Here is a 5,504-nt window from a genome sequence, read left to right on the forward strand (position 1 = left end):
ACCGGGGCGGGGACCCCCGACACTGGCCGGCCTGTGGCTTACTTACTGTGCCAGAGGCTGGGCTTCAGTGTGTTTTTTGAGGCCAGCCTGGTATCTGAACCATGGTTGCTATGTGGCTTCAAGCACTGTAAGGTGCCAGTGGTACTGATATGCCACAGGAACCAGGCCTCTGTGAACCTTTTTAAAGACCCTCCCCCCAACCCGCCCCCCCACACATACCTTGAATCTAGCTTTTTTAGATCTAAATTTTCAGAAATTAGTATTGGAAATTAAATAACAAATAATCATGCTTGTTTTCTAGATTTCTTCCTATAGATTATTCATCAATAGGGCCTACATAAAACTATTTGCAGTATGTCAGCCTTGTCTCAGTTATTAGGGAGATAGATATAGGACACTCACAGATTCTTTTGGGGTCAAGCCCGACACCACCATGGATATTCTTTTGCCGACTCTTTCTGCTGAAGATGTCAGTTCTGGATTCTCCCTGCTCTTGCTTTCTTCCCTCACAGCGTCTCCAGCAGTATTAGTAGTACGAGCAGCAGCTGGACTCTTGGCAGAATCTGCACCTTGAAGTTGGGATGATTTCAATGTAGAGATGGAAGCTGGCATGTTGTAAACATGAGCTGGCTCTGGGGCTCTCTTTTCAGGGGGATCAAATTCAGGGTCATCAGAGAAGAGACTGATTCCAGATTCCAGGTAAGGGCTTCCTTCTGAAAGGAAAAGAACTTTAATCTAAAAGAAAATGTATCTTGAATTTCAACCTTCCAGTCTGAAGAAATGAAAAGACCAATTAAGTTAGGTTAAGAGAAAAATGGGTACATTGATGCACTATGGGTAGAAGTGCCTTAACTTTTTGAAAAGATAATAAGGCATGACATAGCAAAAGCCTTAGCATTTATTCATCCTTTCGGTCAATTCCAGTTTTAGAAATGTACCCCAAGGAAAGACAGGCAAAGGCTTGGTCATTTGGTCATGGAGATGTTCTCTGAAGCCTTGCTTTTAATAGTGATTTTAGAAACAACCAAAATGTCCAACAGTAGATTTAATAAATCATGACACATCTATTCCAGTGGAGTACTCTTCACTCTTTAGTTTGAATATAAATGATATGACACAATGAAAATGTTTCTAATATATTAAAAAGAATAGCTAAGAAATATCTATTGCTAATTTTTAACAGAATTATTTATTTATTTAATTCCACCTGTTATTATTATTTTTTAACTTGTCGAGAGAGATAAAAAGGGAAAGAGAGAAAGCAAACTGCCAGGTTCGGGACTTGAACTGTGGTCGGCCATGTGGGAATGTCCGGTGCCTTAACCACCACGCCACCTGCTGGGCCTCGGAAGAGTGGGTTTTAGAGCTTGAGTCCTGAAAGTGCCTGACGCTCTCTGCGGCCACTGTGGCATCTGTTCAATTCCTCGAAAGGTTTAACAAACCGTCGTGGGCACAGGGCCCTGCAGACATGGCGGTGACCAAGAGTCCAAAATCCCTGCCCTGCAGACAATGGGGAGCCAGGGCAGGTGTGAGAATGAATGCGTCTTAAGATAAGGCCCCAGGGGGACCAGCAGTGGCACTGTAGTAATGCAACCGGATCCACACGGCGAAGGTCCTGGGTTCATGTCCCTGGAACTTCCTGAGCACACCAGGATTGCGGCATAAAGACACAGTTAAAGGACCAGCAGTTAGCGTCATGGCTATGTCACTGGACTCCCATGTAGCCAACAACGGTTCGAGTCCCGAACCCGGTGGCTTGAAAATCACGCAGGGCGGGTGTGCGTGTGTGCCCAAGATCCCGAGAGGAGAATGGAGAAGGGATTGTGGCGTGGCCATCCCCCCTGGGGGGTGATTTCTTACTTTCTGTCTCTCTGGCGAGCAAACCACCCCCCCAAACAAAACCCCTAAAAAAAAAAAAAAAAAAAAAAAAAAAAGACCCAGTTGAGGGGGACTGGGAGGTGGTATAGTGGTTGAGGTGCTGAACTCCCACATGGCAGACGGCGGTTCAAGTCCCAAGACCTGGTGGCTTGCTTTCTCACTTTCTCTCTCTCTCTGTGCATCCCTCTCTGGTCAAATTAAAATACACGAATAAGTAAAATAAAATAAATAATTATATAAGTAAATAAAGCTGCTATAATACTCGAGTATAAAATTTTGTATGAACATAGTATAATAAAAATTAAAAAAAATAAAAGAAAATGATCCCGTTGAGGGTGCTTACCTGCCTCTCACTCCTAGAAGAAATATATAAATAGGGGCCAGTAGGTCGCACGGTGGTTAAGGGCGCTGGACTCCCACATGGCTAACTTCAGTTCGAGTCCCAGACCCGGTGGCTTGCTTTCTCGCTTTCTCTCTCTCTCACTCTGTCCCTCTCTGGTCAAATCAAAATAAATAAATAAATAAAGAAAGAAAGTTAAATTAAATAATTCTTAAAAAGCATGAATAAACTGAAAAACAAAACAATAAAATAAAATAAAATCAGGGCCCAACAGATAATATAGTTATGGCACTGGACTCCCACATGGCTGACCGTGGTTTGAGTCCTGGACCTGGCAGCTTGCTTTCTCTCGTCCGCGCTTTCTCTCTCTCTCTCTCTGCTGAGCACAAGTGCCCTATAGCAACTTTAAAAATAATAATATACAAAATTGAAAAAAAAAAGAGGAAGAGGGAGGGGGGGCCCAGGATGAGTACCCCTAGAAACAATGCAAAAATCATCAACAAAATGTGAACAAATTATGGAGCCCATTAAAAGGGTATGACTAAGCAGGAATTATTCAAAGATGACTCAACACAGGAAAGTAACACAGGCTGGCTCTGAGGCCCGGCAGATCCCATATGGCGAGGTTTGAGTCCTGGATCCGGAAACATGCTGAGTGCATGTGTGTGCGGGCGTGCCCCAAATCCTGAAAGGAGGGAGACATGGGGAGAAGAGAGTGTGGCGTGATCATGCCCTCACCGGGGACAGCTTTCTCCTCCCCCTCTCTGGCAAGCACACATACTGTCTAGCACACACACAAAACTTACATACATATACACACACACATACATATATATACATACATGGTCGTTGAGAAAGTCATGCTGCATTTTTGCATAGAAAAACATACAAAAATAGCCATGACTTTCCCAATGACTTACTATAAGTAAATATACCATATTAATAAAACACAGGAGGGGCTGGCAGGTGGTGTGGTGGTTAATGTGCTGGACTCTCACATGAGTGACCATGGTTTTAGTCCCAAAACTGGTGGCTTGCTTTCTAACTTTTCTGCTCTCTTTGTTTGAATTAAAAAATAAAAATGTAAAAATATGCTCTTCAAACACAAATAAAAATTCATAGGCAAGATGTAGGTTGAAAAATATTCTTGTAATATATCAGTATATCCATATATCGCCAGGCGCGTGTGCGTGTGTGCCCAAGATCCCGAGAGGAGAATGGAGGAGAAGGGATTGTGGTGTGGCCATCTCCCCTGGGGGGTGATTTCTCGCTTTCTGTCTCTCTTTCTTGGGAGTGTACATACTCTATAGCAAAAACCTCTTCTAAAAAAAAACTACTGGGGGGCATGGAGCCATATGGAAGATTGTGGGATTGGTTTCCCAGGTGACCTGTATATGCCACCTCCGTGTGCCCAAGATCCTGGCTGGCTGTGAAGGCTGAAGTGGGCATGGGTTATGAGCATCTTTTTTTCTTTATTTTTTTGAGAGTTTTTTGCTATAGGGCGCATGCGCTCACCAGAAAGAGACAGAGACGGAGAGACAGAAAGTGAGAAATCACCCCCCGGGGGTTCTGGTCACGCCGCAATCCCTTCTCCTCCATTCTCCTCTCAGAATCTTGGGTACACATGCACACATATGCATGGTGTGAGTTTAAGCCACCCAGTCTGGGACTCGAACCATGGTGGACTGCATGGGAGTCCAGCGACATAGCCATTACCAACTGTTGGTCCCTAGATGACAACCATCCTTAAGAAAACTGCTTTTCTCTCTATGTGTCTCAGTATCTCACTCTCAGGAAAAATTAAGACAATAACCACACACACACACACACACACAAAAAAAAAATGGGGGCCGGCAGGGGGCATAGTAGTTAAGGGGCTGGACTCCCACATGGTCAACCATGGTTCAAGTCCCGGACCTGGCGGGTTGCTTTCTCACTTTCCCTTTCTGTCTGTCTGTCCTGGGTCAAATGAAAAATAATAATACAATAAAATAAATAATTCTTTCTTTTTAAGAATTATTTTATTTTACGGGACCAGCAGGTGGCGTGGTGGTTAAGGAGCTAGACATTCCCACATGGCCAACCCTGGTTCACGTCCTGGACTTGGCAGCTTGCTTTCTCACTTTTTCTCTCTGTGTGTCTCTCTGGTCAAACGTAAATAAGTAAATGGATAAATCAAATGAAAAATAATTTAAAAAAAAAAAGAATTATTTTCTTTTCCTTCCTTCCTTCATTTTAAATCTGATAGGAGAGGGACGGAGTGAGAGTGAAAGCGAGAGCGAGAGGGGGAAAGTGAGAAAACCACGTCCTTAACCACCACGCTGCTGGCCAGATCCAACATAGAAAATTCTTAAAACGAACAAACAAACAAAATCTAACATAAAGACGAACAAAATAGAATGGAGAGCCCAGAAATGAGCCTTCACGTATGGAGCTGCTGTTTCTTATTAAACATGCGTTTTCGGTTATTGCCAGAGACCATAGGCAGTCCTCAGTGGGGGCTGGTCACACCGCAATGCCTTTTCCCTCGTTTTTCCCTCTTCTTGGTATTTTGGGTACGCACGTGTCCCTGGCATGTTTCCTGGGGTTGATTTTTTAAAAATTATTTTATTTAATTTTATTTATTTATTTTAATTTGACCAGAGAGGAACAGGGAGAGGGAGAGAGAGGAGATAGAGAAAGCTACCAGGTCCAGGACTCGAACCACAGTCAGCCATATGGGAGTCCAGCGCCTTTAACCACCACGCCACCTGCCAGCCGCTGGGGTTTAAATGTGATCAGCCATTGGAGGATCTAGTGTCCTTAACCACTAGGCTATGGGCTGGCCCAGTCATGTTTTTTTGTTTGTTTTGGTTTTGGAGAGGTTTTTGCTATAGGGCATGTGCGCTCACCAGAAAGACAGAGAGACAGACAGACAGAAAGTGAGAAATCACCCCCCAGGGAGACGGCCACGTGGCAATCCCTTCTCTTCCTTTGTCGTCTTGGGATCTTGGGTGCACATGCACATGCGCCTGGCCTGAGTTTAAGCCACCAGGTCCGGGACTCGAACCACAATCTGCTACATGGGCATCCAGCAACATAGCCATGACGCCAACTCCTGGTCCCCTCTTTTAAAATATTTTTTAAAAAGCTTTTTGCTATAGGGAGGGTGCACTCACCAGAGGCAGAGATAGAAAGTGAGGAAGCACCCTCAAGGGGAATGGCCACACCGCAATCCCTTCTCCTCCATTCTCCTGTCGGGATCTTGGACACCCACGCACATGCGCCTAACGTGAGCTTTAAGCCA

General features: G+C 44.5%; 1 protein-coding gene across 1 annotated transcript in view; it reads right to left on the reverse strand.

Annotated features, from left to right (window-relative positions):
• Positions 1 to 5,504, reverse strand: part of MAP1S (microtubule associated protein 1S) — a gene marked incomplete at its 5' end in the record, with an annotated part of 32,908 nt that overhangs the window by 18,715 nt on the left and 8,689 nt on the right.

Source organism: Tupaia chinensis, unplaced genomic scaffold (genome assembly GCF_000334495.1).
Source record: "Tupaia chinensis unplaced genomic scaffold, TupChi_1.0 Scaffold000201_1, whole genome shotgun sequence".
Taxonomy (NCBI): domain Eukaryota; kingdom Metazoa; phylum Chordata; class Mammalia; order Scandentia; family Tupaiidae; genus Tupaia; species Tupaia belangeri.